Consider the following 17,974-nt stretch of genomic DNA (forward strand, 5'->3'; position numbering starts at 1 on the left):
GACAAGACACTATGAGAAAAGCAGAAACAAACACATAAATCAAGGAATAACCTGATTGTTACCAGTGTGGAATGGAGAAGGATGATGGGCAACATGAAGAAATGGGAATGGGAAGCACAGTCTTCTGGTTATGGAATAATGAGTCATGGGGATAACAGAATATAGGGAACTCATTTAATGGTATAACAACAGCATTTTATGGTGCCAGATGGTAGCTACTTGGTGGTGAGCATAGTTGAACCTATTGAGTTGTCAAATCTCCATGTTGTACATCTGAACTAATGTCATATTGTCTGTCAAGTATACTTTAATAACAAAGAAAGCAAGATAGAAGCATCTATGTATATAGGTTAAACTACTGTCTTAAGAAGTTGCAGGTAGGGGGGACCTGGGTGGCTCAGTGGCTTAAGCCTCTGCCTTCAGCTCAGATCATGGTGTCAGGGTCCTGGGATCAAGCCCTGCATAAGGCTCCCTTCTCAGTGGGGAGCCTGCTTCTCCCTCTCCTACTGCCCCTGCTTTTGTTTCCTCTCTCTCTGTCTCTCTCTGTCAAATAAATAAATAAAATCTTCAAAAAAATAAGAAAGAAAACTAACTTACTCTCCAAAACAAGCCAACCCTAAGTCTTCATAGTAGGATAAAGTCCTAGGAAACCAAATTGATCTGTACCACAGAGGAGATTAAGGTTCCTTGTTTTAGAAGGGAGAGGACAGGGGAAAGAGAAGAGTCTGTCAGCAGAGGGAAGAAGTGAAGTGAACTGGAAAACCAAGAAGAGCCTGTGGTCCTCATAGGCTGAGCAGCCCAGGGGATACATGGAAGACCGGTCATTTCTGTGAGAGCTTCTTTAGTCCGTTTCCCTACAGTGTGCTGCTCTCTCTCATGTCTCACCCTTACAGAGTGTGTAATAATGGCCACAGGTCTCATGAAGGCTTTCTTAAATAAGTGATTCTTTTGGGAAGGCCAAAAAGTGCAACCAGATTTTATATCTGTGCTCATTTTAGGCAAAGTCAGTTTTCAGGAGGAAGCCCAAGTTGAAACAGGAGTGATCTTATAGCCTGAAGCCATGGGAATTAATAAAAATGCATAGAAAATATGATACTTATAAACGCCATGGATTCAGTGGGGTCCAAGCTATGAAATCCAACCTTGCAACAAGAAGTAGATGGCACCTGCATTTCTCGTGAAAGAAGGAGCTATTTTGATGAATAGGTTGGCATGGGTGGTTTGAAGAAGCATAAAGAAAAGGGGTCTAGAGAAGAGTGCCTGGTCAAGTTTGTCATGCAGGGGTAGTGTTGGCTTGAATGAAGAGTGAAGGGAGGGAGGGACTTCATGCTCCTCATCTTCTGCTGTTGAGGAACCTTCTGAAATTCTTCATTTGTGATTCAGGCCTGGAATTCCGTGAGGAGCATACATTGTCAAGGCAGGACATCAGTTGCAAACCTATGAAATGTAGAAACTCAGACCCCACCCAAATATCCAAATCAGAATATAAATTTTTTAAAAAAATATTTTATTTATTTACTTGACAGACAGAGATCACAAGCAGGCAGAGAGGCAGGCAGAGAGAGAGGAAGGGAAGCAGGCTCCCTGCTGAGCAGAGAGCCTGACACAGCCTCCATCCCAGGACCCTGAGATCATGACCCGAGCTGAAGGCAAAGGTTTCAACCCACTGAGCCACCCAGGCACCCCCAGAATATAAATTTTAACAAGATCTTCAGTTTCTGGTCATACACAGTAACAATGGAAAAGTACACATCTAGCTCAACTATACTTTCCCATGAGTCTACCCCATGTTCATGTCTATAGGTCATTATCTTGTTAATTTTGCCTTGTTTTATGTCTTGAATCAGGAAATGTGCTGTTCATTTCCCAGATTATTTTGGGTATGGGTTATCCCATGACATCCATGTAAAGTTAGGGTGGATTTTTATCTTTCTGCACAAATAACATTGTAATTTTGGTAAAGATTACATTGATCTGTAGGTCACTTCAAGTTTTATTGTGTTTCAAGTATTCCAGTGAAAGAACTTGGATATGTTTCCAATTATTCCTTTTGATTCCTGCACAGAATTTTACACTTTTCATCACCAAGAACATGGGAGTTGGATGACACCACTTCCCTCTCCCGTCCTGTAGCATAAAGCAGAGCCCCATTCAGTGAGGACACTGGCTGTCTGCCTTGCTTTCACTGGGCCCCACCTTGCTGTGATCTGAGGGGACTGCCCTTCTCACTGAGGCTTGCCTCAGGCTCAGCAAGGTGAGCCCCCGCCCACATCTTCTCTCCTGAGCGGAGAGTTCTGCAGGGCCTTAACTCTGATGGAGTTGATGTCCCGTCTCTTTTCACAAGCAGAGCAGAGTTCACCTAGTTCAAACTGGCCACATTCAGGCCAGGGACCAAACACTGCCCATAGCAGGCAAGGAGAGCCCCTGCAGATCAGTGGCCTGAAAGATACAGCAGGAGACATCATTGGCTATTCTAATGGACAGAGGACAGTAGAGACTCAGACAAAAGCCAAGATGAAAGAATTTATCCCAAACAAAACAAGCAGGTAAGGCCAGGGCCAGAGAAACAATGGAAATAGATAGTAGTATCAAGCCTGATGGAGAATTTAAGGCAGCAATCATAAGGATACTCAAAGGGTTGAGAAAAGAGTAGTGTGAACTTTACCACAGAGATAAGAGTTAAAAAATAATTGGGTGTATGGGTGGCTCACTCCCTTAAGCCCCAGGCTCTTGTTCTGTGCGGTCTTGATCTCAGGGTCCTGTGATCCAGCTTGTCAGGCTCTGCACTCAGTGTGATGCCTGCGTGTGATTCCCTCTCTCTATAGCTCCCACTCATGCTCTTCTGATTCCCCCCCCTCAAATATATAAATCTTTTAAAAAATCAAACAGATGAAAAAAAAATCAAACAGAGATGAACAGTGCAGTAAGCGAGATTAGAAGCAGGCTTGATGTAAAGGGTATGCTGGAAAAAGCAGAATGATAACTTTGTCATATGGAAGGCAAAATAAAGGAAAATACTGCATCTGAACAAAAGAGGGCAGAGATGAATCATGCAACAGAGGATTTGATTTAGGGAACTCAATGACTCCATTGAATATGTAGTAATTACTATTCCTAGGTCTTGGGCTTTTCTGTCTTGGGAGAGTACTGGTCCAAATTCAACTTTCATGCTTATTAATTGGTCTAAGGAGATTTCCTATTTCTTGGTTCAAAGGCTCCGAATTCAGTCTTTGTAACTTGTCAATTTTTAGGAATTTTCTGGATTTTTCTTATAAATTAACTGATTTTTTAGTATAATGGCTTACATAGTTAAATTATTGCCAGTTTTATTCATTTTGTTGTTAAAATGAGCATTACTTTCCATGTTCTGTTAGTGTTAATCTGGTATCTATTTTTTTAATATTGGATTTTTCTTTGTTATTTCATTACTCTACTAAATTTCATCTAAGTTTCTTCCTTTTCTAGTTCTCCTGGTAGAAGTTAAGTTGTTTCTTCCAAAATTTTCTTAACTCTGTATTGTATAACATAAAAAAAATTGAAAATGTAAAGTCTAGTAGGGAGAAACTGGCAGACATAAACAATACAAAGAATGAGAAGAAAACAGTAAAAAAATTAAAATTAGGAACTTTTAGGAATTTCTATAATGATGTCATCTGTGAACAGAGATAGTTTTACTGTTTCAGTTCAGATTCTACTGTTTCAGTTCAGATTCTTTTACTATATTTTTGGTTGCATAATTGTTCTGACAAGAGTGTCCAGTACTATGCTCAAAGGCAGTGGTGGGTCACTTCATTACCTGCTGATCATAGAGGAGAAGCTTGCAGACTGTCCCTATTGAATTGGTTTCAGCTTTTTTTTTTTTAAAAGATTTTATTTATTTATTTGACAGAGAGAGATCACAAGTAGGCAGAGAGAAAGGGGGGAAGCAGGCTCCCTGCTGAGCAGAGGGCCCAATGTGGGGCTCGATCCCAGGTCCCTGAGATCATGACCTGAGCTGAAGGCAGAGGCTTAACCACTGAGCCACCCAGGCGCCCCCTGTCATGTCATTTTTTATCTTTATTTTGTTAGCGTGGCGTCTGCAATGAATGGTTTTCCATATGTTGAAATTCCTTAATTCCAGGACAGTCCCACTTGAGTATCTTGCAAAATGTGAAAATGTACTTTTAATTCAGTTTGCTCTATTTTATTGTGGATTTTGAGTGAATATTCCTCACAGATAGTAGTTCATAACCTTCTTGTAGTATCGTCTTCTGGCTTGGATAAGCTGGCAATGCTGGTACCATGGAGAAAGTGGTACACTAATTTTCTGATCTTCACTCCTTGGAAATACTTGAGGAGATTTGAAGTACTGTCTCCTTAAATATCTGTTTGAATATCCAGTGAATTCACCTGGCACATCTTGGGAGTTTTTTTGTTTTATGTTTAATTCCTTTTCCATTCTGCTTCATGGTTGTAGATCAGTTGTGATTTTTTTTTTTTCCCTGAACGATGGAGTCTAAATTGATTATACCTTTTTTCAAATTTATACTCATCTTTTGGTACAAATTTGTGAGCACTGATATCCATCATCACCTCTTACAATTACTTTTATTTCTAAGGTCAGTGATACTGTGTCTTCATTCACTGTTTCACCTCTTATTTAAGTCGGTCTTTTTTCTATTATTCTTACTTTAGTTCATGGACTGTCAATGTTGTTGATCTTTTCTGACAAACAACTCTTCCTGTGGTTGATATGTTTCTGTTTTTCTGTACTCTTTGGTTCATTTTGGTTTTCTCTTTCAATATCCATCGTTTTCCTAATTTTGTGCTCATGTGACCCTCTTCCTGATTATTAGAGATATAGGAAACTGATTTGTGCTACACCATGACCATACCACAGAATTATCTACTAGACTATGTGCTCAGTACATTCTGTGGCATGTTATGTGTCCATGGAGAAATGAAGTCCTGATGATTCCTTGTCAGTCATCTTTCTGACATTGTCTGATTGAATAGATGCTTCTATATTAGAAGTCATCAGTATATTCTGAATGTAGTAAGTGCAGTGATTTTACTTTTATTTGGTATCTTTCAGCTGTATCTTCACATGACACCCAGAGTTTCCTGCTAAAGCTGAGCATAGAAGGTTCTTTCCAAAAAGTATCAATGCCTAGGGGCGCCTGGGTGGCTCAGTGGGTTAAAGCCTCTGCCTTCGGCTCAGGTCATGATCCCAGGGTCCTGGGATCGAGCCCCACATCCGGCTCTCTGATCAGCAGGGAGCGTGCTTCCTCCTCTCCCTCTACCTGCCTCTCTGCCTACTTGTGATCTCTGTCAAATAAATAAATAAAATCTTAAAAAAAACAAAAAACAAAACCAAAAAGGTTCAATGCCTAGGGGTGCCTGGGTGGCTCAGTGGGTTAAAGCCTCTGCCTTCTGCTCAGATCATGATCTCAGGGTCCTGGGATTGAGCCCTGCATTGGGCTCTCTGCTCAACAGGGAGCCTGCTTCCCCCTTTCTCTCTCTGCCTGCCTCTCTGCCTACTTGTGATCTCTGTCAAATAAATAAATAAAATCTTTGAAATGCATTACATAGTCTATGTGTGGACTTAATATATTTTAATTAATAAAACATAAAGGTTTTTTAATGTGTAACATGGATTTGTAATGAATGACACATTATTCCACCGCCAAGGTGAACCTATCTCATTTTATTGGAGGTGGTAGGGAACTGATGGTATCACCTATTTGGTAATGGAGTAGAATAATATTCCTAGGAATCCTTTCTCTCAATGGCCTTAAGGTTTAAATAATGAGTGATTTGGGGTGTCTGGGTGGCTCAGTGGGTTAAAGCCTCTGCCTTTGGCCCAGGTTGTGATCCCAGGGTCCTGGGATCAAGCCCCGAATCAGGCTCTCTGCTCAGCGGGGAGCTTGCTTCCCTTTGTGCCTCTCTGCCTACCTGAGATTTCTGTCTGTCAAATAAATAAAATCTTTTTTAAAGAATGAGTGATTTCCCCCCTACTTTATCTGTTGTCCTCTTTTCTCTTCTTTGTGCTGACTGTGATATTATTATGGATATATTACAGATTTTGTGGAGGTATTAATTAACATTTTAGGTCATGCATTCCATGATACTGCTACTTAGCATTCACTTTGTGTAGCCAGTAGTATGCTAGGGTCCATGAACAGACACCTGTCCTTCCACTAGCATGTTTCCCAGACAACACTCTGCAGAATCACAAGGTAATACAATTTCTGATACAACAACCCCAATCCACCCTTGTGAGCAACCATCTCTCCTTTTTCCTAATGCTTTCCCTTCCTGTGTCCCTTAGAGAAGACTGCCACAGAGCTGACCGTGACCTGTTTCAGCTTCAGTGGCCTAATCAGTAGTTAACCCTTGGACTCTAAAGCACTGACATGTGGGCTCTAAAATGCTGCATTCCCCACTTCCTATGTGGGGGTGTTCCTTTGATGTGTCTGTGAAGTTCACATACTCATATGACAGTGCTGGCTGTGGATTTAGAAAAATAATTTCTACTTGTTTTATTTCCTAGTTACCTCCTGATTTGCAGTTGTATTTTTCCTTACTTTACTTTCCAGCTGCATAGGCATCAGAACCATTCTTTTTTTCCTGAGTTGTGGTGAGAGTGTCCTCCAAAGAGTTAATTGAGATTAGAGAATTGGACAGCCACTGGATATTAATTCAGACATTTAGCCCTAGGAGGTGGGATGTGAATCTAAGTAAAATTTGGTGAGAGAGAGGTAAGACCTATTAAACATGAAGAACTCCTTCCCATGTGAGGAGGAAACTGGAGTCGGCTCCCTTTAGTCACTGCAAAGGCACAGACAGCTGTTGCTTTTCTCATCTGATGAGTACATGTTATAGAAAAAGGAATTGCCAAATATGTGGGTTTCTGAGGACTAGGGAAGTCCTACTTTATTCTCATGATTTCATTACATTCCTGTGTGTAACTGAGGACCAGAGGGCCTTAGACAACAGTGATGACTGTGATCACCCAGGCCTGCATCAGTGGCAATGAATGGAAAGGGAGGGGCATTGGATGGTGCAGTCAATTGGGGATAGCTTTACAATGTCAAATGGTAGAGTAGCTGTTGGAGGTGGGATTTCCTTCTGGACAGTGGCATAGGCAGGATCAGCAAGGCACGTCCTGTGGTTGAACCCAAGCACTACTCTCTCAGGGATAAAACCCCAGTCAAGATTTGATCCATTGTACATCAGTGACTTTTCAGGGAAGCAGCTGCACTGCTGTGTAGGGCCTTCCTCCCTAGTCAGTACCATGATGAGTATGGGCTCAGGTTCTGGCTCTGTTCATGGTGCTGATTTGCTAGAGAAGCAGTTCAGGAGTGAGACACAATGAGCATTTCTGCTTCAAACAGTCCAACCCAAATGGTCATTGACTACTGAATGAATAAATAAGATTTGATATGTATGTACAATGGGATATTAGCATGGAAATGAATGAAATCTTGCCACTTGCAACAACGTGAATGGAACTAGAGAGTATATTGCTATGTGAAATAAGCCAGAGAAAGACAAATGCTGTATGATATCCCTCATAGGTAGATTTCAACCAACAAAAAAAGTATTCAGTGAGAAAGAAAAGGAGAGGCAGTAAAAGAAACAGACTCTTGTAGAGAGCAAGCTGATGGAAGCCAGCGTCCGGGTGGGTAAGCAGATGCATTAAATTATGTACAGACATTAAGGAGTACAATTGTGATGAACACCAGGTTTTGTATGGAATTGCACAATCGCTATTGTACTGTTGGAATGTTTTCTTAGTTTCTTGTGTAGTATATAGTCATTCCACAATTCCATACATCATCCAGGGCTCATCAGGACAGGTGCACTCCTTAACCCCTTCCCCGCACCCACCTTCCCTCTGCCCACTTTCTCTCCAATAAATAAAATCTTCAAAATAAATAAAAATGAAAATGTAGCTCATTCTCAGCATGAGTCCTATCCATGTGCTACTTCAATAAACTTACTAAGTTGCACCATAAAACATGGCAAGAATTCTTTCTTACCATTGTGAAGGATCCCACAATTTCATTAAAAAAAGCCACTTGATTGCTCTTCCTTCGAAAAGCTAATGCACAAGGCATGAGTTGTGTGTTGTTTGTTTGTTTTTAAGATTTTATTTATTTATCTGACAGAGATCACAAGTTGGTGAGAGGCAGGCAGAGAGAGAGAGGGGGAAACAGGCTCCCTCTTGAGCAGAGAGCCTGTGATGCGATGCTCCATCCCAGGACCCTGAGATAATGACCTGAGCCAAAGGCAGAGGCTTAACCCACTGAGCCACCCAGGCACCCCAAGGCATGAGTTTTGATTGAAAAGGAATATTAGGGGTGCCTGGGTGGCCCAATCACTGAGCGTCTACCTTTGGCTCAGGTCATAATCCCAGGGTCCTGGGGATGAGCCCCACATTGGGCTCCCTGCTAGGTAGGAAGCCTGTTTCTCCCTCTCCCACTCCCCCTGCTTGTGTTCCCTCTCTCTTTGTCAAATAAATAAAATCATAAAATAAAAGAAAAGGAATATTAGCTTCATTCAGGAGGCCAGCCACTTGGAAAAAGACAGACACATGTCCAAAAACCAACTCCAAGGATTCCTAGTGTTAAGGTACAGAGTTGACCACCCCTCAATTAGACAGAGAACACTCTCGATTATGCAAGTCACACAGCGAGGTTTATTTGACAAGCTTAAGCTTGGGCCCAAGTATACCCAACACAGTGGAGTAGGGACTTGGACCTACTCCAACTTGGACCTTGGTTTTTATGGGTCATTACAAGAGGCTGGGCGGGGGGAGGAGGAGAAGTTCAGACTTTTCCACGGTAAGCTGATTAGCTGTTGCCTGGGTGTTGCAGGGTGGGGCACTTTCTTGAACTAAACCAGGGTGGGGGTCCCTGGAACTAAAGTAAAGTAGGGGAAAGTTCAGCTCTTGGTCACAGGGGCCTGAGATGGCTGCCAAAGCTAAGATGGCTGTACTTATGCTAAAGCTAAACCTGAAGTGGGATGGCCTTAATTTTTCTCAGCCTCCACACCTACAGGCCTGCAGATTTTAAAGGGAAGTTGAGTGCAGTGAAAAAATAGGAGGGGAACAGGGCGGTCTGTAACACTTCTGGATAAGCTGCAGACTCACTGGTGCCTCCTACTGACATTATGGATGTGCCTGAAGGTTGTGTATGGGTGGCCTGCGGGAGGTTCTGCAATAAGGTTTGATAACCAGTTTTTCTAGGAAACAATGCATGGTCTATAGGTTTACAAAGAAGAGTCTAGTTCATCACTCACACAGGATAAAGGTGCACGCTGAAACTTACAGTCTACTCAGCTGGCCAGAGGGGTCAGTGCTCGGCTTCTGTGTAAGTTAAGAAATGTCCTATAGGTTTATTCCATGGCTGCAAATGGAAATTATTTCCTTCTATTGTGAGTAGGAAATTATTCCCTTCTGTTGATGAGCAAACTGGGAGCAAAGTATAGGCTGACCCCCTGTAACCCCTCTAACCCCCAGTCCCAGGTGGGATAGTGATATTCCTCAGGCACTCCTGGCTGCCCTACAGCTAAGGGAAGGAAAAACAAATGACTATTGTAACACAGGTTACAGTCCACAAGACCACTGAGTTTCCTTCAGATTACAAATATCTTAGTGATTTACAAGAAAAAGCATTCTTATCCCGAACTTTCAGAGGGAAACTCCCAACTCTCTTAACGCTTTACTAGATGGAAAGACAACCTTAACTTGACAACGGCAGAGCCTGGAGTATTTTGTAGGTCCTCTTTAGCATGTGAAAGTTCTTCCCTTCCTACTTCCCTTTCCCTTATCTCAACTCCAAGGGCAGGGGCTCCTTTTGCTTTTGAGTCTTGACTCCAGGGTTTAATAACTCCAAGGGCAGGGTCTCCTTTTGCTTTTGAGTCTTGACTCCAGGGTTTAATAACACTATCCTTTTGCGCCAAAAACCTTTCAAGAATTCTTGCCCATAGGCTCCGGAACTCACCCCACCAATTCTCACCTACATTCCAAAACTCCATCAAAACCAGTTCCCTATTGAATTAAAGTCCAACCCGTGACCATTTTCTAGGAAAGTTGACTGTGAAGACTACATGTGTTTGAATGTCTCCTAGATCATGGTGGATTTCTTTTACTGTTTTCTGTTTATGTCCTCTAATAACTACTTAAATTACAAAATTGGGTAATTTCCCATTGTAAAAGTTTTCTAGTGTTTTCCATGGATTAAAAATCATAGAGCAATAATGCAGCTTTCAGGGCATGAGGGGCAAGGCATGGTATTTCCATCCATTCAGCTGGTGTCCATTCACCAGGCACCTATCTGTAGCCTAGGAAGGGACGGCATAGGGCAGAGACACCTGTATCCCTCCTACCTAGACTTTTATGACTGGAATGACTCTGGGGTAAGGCAGAATGGTAATCAACTGTGATTTTTGAGGGACACCTTGCATTGCTTTTGACACATGGACGCTCTGACATATCCTGTGTGGGACACCACCTGGGAGTCGGGGGATTTTGTTAAGGGGCCTTCTCTACTTTTCTGGGAGCATTGTCATAGTCTCTAAGGACTCTCCCATGGAATACTTTGAAGCCACTGGAAACCATGTGGGTTGCGAAATTTAAGAAAGGTACTGCATGGCCTTAGTAGGATCTATCAGTTAGATCTCTTTGCAGGAAACTTGGAAAATAGACGTAAGTACCCTGGCCCATCCCAGGCTTTCAGGGCTCTAAATCATGAACCTAAAGGCCTCTTGCAGAACATGTTTGGTCATAAAGAGCACAGTAAACTCCCCTCTGACCTACTGGATGGTAATTATCTAAGTAGGTCTCCTCCAAATAAACCCAGGTTATGGGAAGAAAGTGGCCATCATGGATGAAGGGACTCTGACTCTCTCTTTCACTGTTCCTCCTCCTAATAGATGTGGGGGCTTCTCCCTCACTCATTGCCCATTTTAATGACTCTGACTGGAGCCAGCTGTGGTTGGTCTCCCTCAGGACAGGACATTAAGGGGTATTCCCAAGCAGCTGCTGAAATGCCCTTTGTTTTGGGGAAATTCCCTGTCGTCTCCAGCCTGTCATGGACTGCCTGATTCCCCTTGTTGGTGAAAAACGCACACCACTTGATCCTCTGGCCAAGTGGATGATCTTGAGAACTGGAAACCCTCTGTCTGCTTTCTGGGAGCACCCCCCACCCCATTTCTGCACCACCTTGGGTGGGGCCTGAATTACTGGCTTCTCTACTGGCCTCCCTGCCTCCAGCATGACTGGCTCCTCCTCCTCCTTGTGAGGAGCAAAGACCACCCCGTGGACTTGGAGCTGCCTGGTTCAGATTTCCCCACTGGTGTTCCAGGTAGAAATTGGCTATGGGGAGGTACTTTGTTGGTTAAATTAAGGTAGACATATCTTTAAGGTTATTGGCATTAAATGTGAAACTTTTATCCTATTGGGTTTTGCTGAAGGTCAAATAAGCTTATGCTGTACATCCTCTGTTGCAGTTTGGTAGCAAAAGGATGACTTGAGGGGCACCTGGGTGGCTCAGGGTTAAAGCCTCTGCTTTCAGCCCAGGTCATGATCCCAGAGTCCTGGGATCGAGCCCCGCATCGGGCTCTCTCCTTGGTGGGGAGCCTGCTTCCTCCTCTCTCTCTCTGCCTGCCTCTCTGCCTACTTGTGATCTCTCTCTGTCGAATAAATAAATAAAATCTTAAAAAAAAAAAAAAGGGATGACTTGAAATGATGGCTAACCTGGTCTGTCACAAAGTTTTCATGGGCCATTGTTAAGAAAGCTTTCAAAGTCTTCAGTAACCTGAAACTTTAAAGTTTTGCTTGGATGATAAATGGGATTGAATTCATTGGATATCTAGTTTTATTTCAAATGAGATAAAATACTAAAGCACTGATTACTGAATGTAGGTCTGTGCTTTTGACTTTTTTTTTTTTTTTCTTTTAAAGACTTACTTGACACACACAGACACAGCAAGAGAGGGAACACAAGTGGGGTTGGGATTGGGAGAGTTGAAGAGGGAGCAGAAGACGTCCCAGCAAGCAGGGAGCCAAATTTGGGGTGCCATCCCAGTACCCTGGGATCACAACCAGAGCCAAAGGCAGACTCTTAAAGACAGCCCCCCAGGTGCCCCTGTGCTTTTGACTTAATGCAAAGGAACAAAGAATATTTGAATCTGTCGGTAAACATTCTTTGTGCTTAACTGATTCGTAAATTTGCCATCCAAAGAGTTCTGGTGTAACAGTTCACAGTTGATTACTACTTAATCTTTGCTGGAGAGTAAGGTTTTGAAGAGTTAAATACTGCTAAATGTAATAAGACTGATAGAAATAAGAAAAGCAACTTTACGTATTGTAAGGACCTATTTAGAAACTGTCCCTGCTCCCCTTCCCCCTGGGGATTTACTTGGAAACAAACCAGCTCCAGGTAACAAAGCCCAGATACAAGGGTGGGTCAGGCCAAGTGGAAAGATCCAATCAGTGGGGGTTGCATACTGTTTCCCTGGTTACCAAGGAGTAGGGACCCCCCACCCTCTGGGAGCCTTTTTGGCACGATCCTAATCAAGGTGTTACGGGCTGGTTCAAATGTCTACTAGGGTAAATTGTAACTCAGTTGGTCACCTAATATCGCTGTTCCTGTGTGTGTTACAGTCTCATTGGTCACCTGTGTGTGGCCAGGCCCGACCTCATGGCCTTTGCCCTTAAAAGCTAGAATGTGAAACAGAGAAGGGTCATTCTCTGTAAAGGGCATCCCTGACGGGTCTGTTTGACGGCCAGGTCAGTTTGATTCTCGATGCTCAGCGCGAAATAAAGCTTTGCTTGACCTTTGCTTTGATCAGTCTCGCTCCTTTAATCATGGACCCATTATTGGGGTACTCATTTTTGGGGGGACCTAACATGTATAAGGAAGTTCAGGGAATCTGAATACATTTTTCTTGAAGGTAAAAGAAGGTACATTTGTCCTTTTTTTTTTTTAAAAAAAAGTATTTTATTTATGTATTTGACAGAGAGATCACAAGTAGGCAGGGAAGCAGGCTCCCTAAGTAGGGAGCCTGATGCAAGACTCAATCCCAGGACTCTGAGATCATGACCTGAGCCAAAGGCAGAGGCTTAACCTACTTAGCCACCCAGGACTGGTTCTTTGGAGAAAAGTGGCCTGGAAACATCGGAATGCAAAGGAAAATTGTAGAAGGTTTTGAAGGGAAATCTTTGGAAAGGAATTTTAGGTGTGGTCAGGACAGACTAAGAGTGAAATGCATGGATTTTAACATGCGTTAGTATAAGATTAAAAGTGTGTTTTCCTTTTAAAAAGTCAAAATTTTCTTGAATTGTTGGTCTGCTCTTTTTTTTTTTTTTAAAGATTTTATTTATTTCTTTGACAGAGATCACAAGTAGGCAGTGAGGTAGGAGCACTCCCCACTGAGCAGAGAGCCCGACACGGGGCTCGATCCCAGGACGCGAGCTGAAGGCAGAGGCTTTAACCCACTGAGCCACCCAGGCGCCCCTGTTGGTCTGCTCTTGACTAGAAAATGTGAACAGTTGTTTTCCCTTTCCCTGCCTAGCAAAAACATTTTCTGTTTTGCCTTTATCAGGTCTTGAAGGATGCCTAATCCTATTTCGGCCAGTGCTTGAAAACTTTCGAAGGTTTTAACAAACTCCTCCAAGATTCAAATCCTAAACAAAGTCTTGTTGATTAACTAGGCCTGTTTGCTTGGTGTGTTACAAGGTTATCATCACTTGATACTCTCATTATTGAAGTGTTCTGTGTCACAGGAGGGACAATTTCCTTGTTAATTATAATGAACTCTTACCAAATCATTAACAGTGTCCATTTCTGAGTTCTTGTTATTTCCAATAGTTGCTATTCTCTTGCAAAATAAGTTTCATCTGCAAGGAGGTTCATATAAAGGACTTTCAGGACAAATACAGGTGTTCAGTATCTTTAAGGTCACAACTGAAATGGGTAAGGATTTCCAGAACTAACTAAAAAAACTGCATTCAAATTAAACAGGAATTAGTAACATGACTACATAAACTAAAAAGATGATGATAGTTTTGTGCTTCCACCTCTCTCTCTGCCTGCCTCTCTGCCTACTTGTGATCTCTGCCTGTCAAATAAATAAATAAAAAATCTTAAAAAAAAATTTGAAATCTGGAGCCCTAATGCCCCTTGGAAATGTTGGCCTGATCCCTTGCTTTCAGATTTCCCAGCAGTCTCACCAGGCTTCCTGTCACAGGATAGATTATCACTTCCTGGCAGGTACAGGAACCTCAGAATATATTGGGGAGCTTGTGAAGAGGGATCTGCCCAAATCTACAGGGTCCGCAGGCATGGCTGATGGCAAGTACTTGACTTGGCCTCTGGTCTTGAGAGGCTACTAAGAGTTCACCCTAGAGATTCCTTCTAAGAAGTTCCAGCAAAGCAGATTCTAAAAGTTCTTTTTGATGAGTCATTATTCTTGCTGAACTTATGTAGGCCAAGTTTCTGATAATTTAAGGGTAGAAACTGTTCTGGGGGTGGGGAATAATGTTGATAACAAAAGCAGAAGAAGGGGCGCCTGGGTGGCTCAGTGGATTAAGCCACTGCCTTCGGCTCGGGTCGCGATCTCAGGGTCCTGGGATCGAGCCCCACATCAGGCTCTCTGTTCCGCAGGGAGCCTGCTTCCTCCTCTCTCTCTGCCTGCCTCTCTGCCTAGTTGTGATTTCTCTCTGTTAAATAAATAAAATATTTAAAAAAAAAAAAGCAGAAGAAAATTTATTACACTTCCTTAAAATAACAGCCCACTGAGAAGTCCTTGAAACAGGCAGAGTGACCTTCCTCCAGGGACTCAACTCCCAGCTGAATATTTTACCAAGGGCAATAGGCAATTTTAGCCCAATCCCAGGATCCTGTAAGTCTCCTTTAATGTACAAAAACTCCTTTGGAAGCTTCTGTTACTTCTGCCCTGCAAAATACATGTTTGCCATCATCCTCCAAGCTAATGGCCCAGGGATATAAATCTTTTGGGTCTCATGACTGAGATTTTACTAAGCGGTAAGAAAGAAGCTTTCCTAACAACAGCTAGCTCCCTCAAGGTGTTGGAAAAGTTGTTTCCAAAATACCTGGAAGGCTCAAGCTATCTAACCACCTTGCCACATGAAAGTATATTATGAGCCACTTCTCATGACCCCAGGGCAGCTCTTTCTGCCCACAGGTCCTGTCTTCTGACTTTAATAAAACCACTTTCACCAGAGATGGATTAAGGATTCTTTCTTGGCTGTCATTTTTGAGCCCTCATGTCTTTTCTGCAGAGATGATACCAGACATTAACTTTTAAGATCATGGAGAGTTGCCCTAACGGATTGGCAAACCATTGTTGGACATGCATTTCCTATTTCCTGCGAATATATGTCCCCTGTTTGAATTCTAAATCCCTCCCTCCTCCTCCTGTCACAGAGGGACAGAAGCTCCAGTCACCTGTCTTTGAGTCTCAGGTCCTTCACATAATTAACTTTTTTTTTTTTTAAATCTCCTTAAACTGTCTTACGTCATTTTAATTATTAAGAGGCCAAAGAACTCAGAATGGAGCAAGAAAACCATGTTTTCGTCTCCTAAATTCACCTCTGCTGTATGACCTGACCTCCATGCTTCAGACCCCAAATCTAATATGAACACACAGCTGGGGATCAGGAGGAACAGCAGATTCATCACTTCACCGGCAAAGGAGGCCTCAGCAGGTCAGGCTGGCAAACCTGCAGCGCACCTGGAGGAAAGGGCTGGGGTTTGTAGGGAAATAGAGAATCTCACCAGTTTTCCACAGGAATCGTGTCTGCGCTGCCCGCCCCATTCACGGTGTTGTCAGGGTGGAACCAGGTTCCTGAAACAAAGAAGGGCTGAGAAAGAGGGGAGGTTTGGAGAGGAGAGGGAAAGTGTCATTAGTTTGAAATGGAGTCTCCCTGAAGGATTAAAGCAGCCATTTTCATTTCTGTTCAACTTGATGCTTTGCAGTGGTTTCCATTTCAGTCACCAGGACAGTTGTAGGAAGACCACTTCATATGTTCCAGTGAGAAACTATTCCGTATTTTTTAGAATGGGTAAAATAATAAAAAAGGCTAAAAGATCAGATTTCATGGAGAATGTCGAGGAATCCGAATTCTATATTGCTGATGGTATGGTAAAAGTACATTCAGTTTGGAATACTGTTTTGGAGTTATGTATGAAAATATTTATCTAGTGAAGGGGAGCATTTTCTCCCCCTAAAATACATCTCTGATCTAAGGATTATATTAGGCTGGTATTTTAGAAAGAGACCCTTTTTTTTTTTTTTTTTTAAATTTTTTATTTCTTTGACAGAAATCACAACTAGGCAGAGAGGCACGCAGAGAGAGAGGAGGAAGCAGGCTCCCTGCCAAGCAGAGAGCCCGATGCGGGGCTCGATCCCAGGACCCTGGGACCATGACCTGAGCTGAAGGCAGAGGCTTTAACCCACTGAGCCACCCAGGCGCCCCTAGGCTGGTATTTTAAAGAAAGGGTGAAGGAAGAGCTCTGAAACCCAGAATGTTTCCCTTTGTGAGACTTCACATTGATAAGGGAAAACAGCATTTGTAAGAGTGCCTCCCTCTGTGTGGCACAAAGAGGGAGGAAGTGTCAGTCTCCAGACTGGTCATTGCAGAAGCCATGCATCTAAATGTCACAACCACAGCCTTGGTTTCCCTGCTTTGTGTGCTCTCCTTCCCTGCTGCTTCCCAATAGCATCACTGTGGAGGCCAAGAAAAACAAGGCTGTACCCGCCTCAAGTAGGCCTGATGTAAGTACAGCCATCTTGACAACGCAAAAGCTGGCACCTTGCGCCCCCCTCTCCACCCACTCCCCCTCTCCATAGTATGTGTGAACAAATAGTTAACTTGCAGAAATCACAATCCTGCAAGACCGGACTCTCCCTCGGTTTACAAATGTCCTAGAGATTTACAACAAAGAAACTTAAGTTTCTTCTAAACCTAAATCTCACAAGGACGCTTGATAGGAGGAACGTGACATTCCACCAGGAAACTCCCAACTGTCTTCATGTTAATGCCTCATTAGAGGGAAAAACGGCCTTGGCTTGGTAATAACCAGGCCTCCAATATCCTGACAGTCTTCTTTATCCTGATAGCCCTTCTGAACACCCCCTTTGTCCTCACCCACCGCCGAGTCCACTCCTACTCTGCCTTTCTGACTGTAAACTGGTTCGGGGACCAAGCCCCTACTCAGCTGTGTCGGTTATACTTGGGCCCAAGCTTAAGCTTGTCGAATAAACCCTCCTGCGATTGCATTGGTGTCGGCTCCTTGGTGGTCTCTCAGATGCAAAAACTCAGGCATAACAATCACCTGTGCGGGGTCAAGAAGGATCTTATCTGCTGCCCCTCCCCCTCAGAGTCTGTCCATCCGTTTGGTGGAAACAACAGTGCAGTGTTACTTAAGGGCAGCAGGAGATCCTCAGTTAGGCCTGGGTGTGGGGTTATTTCTTTATATTTTTAATTTTTTTTTGAGAGTGGAGAGCACGCTTTGGTCCACGGGGAGGTAACCAGGACTCTGCTGCGTCAGTCTGAGAAGATGAGGCCCATGCGGCGCCCAGTTCCTTTGCTGAAGCTGAATTTGTGGGCATGGGGGTGGGGAGGTGAGGCGGGGTGAAAGCTGAGAAGGAAAAGCTGAAGATTAGTCTCACGGTAGGAGCTCATTTGAATAGCTCCTGACACAAAGGACTAGGAATTTGGGCCTTTTCTGCCTTTCAGTGTCCTTCCTTCAGGGAAGCAGTTTTGATAAGGAAAATCTGTGTTCTCTGGCGGCTGACCCATCCAGCAGGGAATCCCAGTCCCGGCCCCTGGCCCATTCCGGGTTTTCCCCCCTTTCCTGCCGGCAGTGACCACAAGAATGGCACAGATGCGGAAGTAAAAGTGTGTAAACTCCCCCCCTTTGTTTGTGCCCTGGGTTCAGGCCCTGGGAGAACGTCACCC

At 43.4% G+C, this 17,974-nt stretch overlaps 1 protein-coding gene across 1 annotated transcript in view; it reads left to right on the top strand.

Annotated features, from left to right (window-relative positions):
• Positions 1–17,974, top strand: part of LOC123931367 (putative protein ZNF720) — an 867,309-nt gene that overhangs the window by 44,369 nt on the left and 804,966 nt on the right. The gene's annotated exons all lie outside the window — the stretch shown is intronic.

The sequence above is a fragment of the Meles meles genome, chromosome 19 (assembly GCF_922984935.1).
Source record: "Meles meles chromosome 19, mMelMel3.1 paternal haplotype, whole genome shotgun sequence".
Taxonomy (NCBI): Eukaryota; Metazoa; Chordata; class Mammalia; order Carnivora; family Mustelidae; genus Meles; species Meles meles.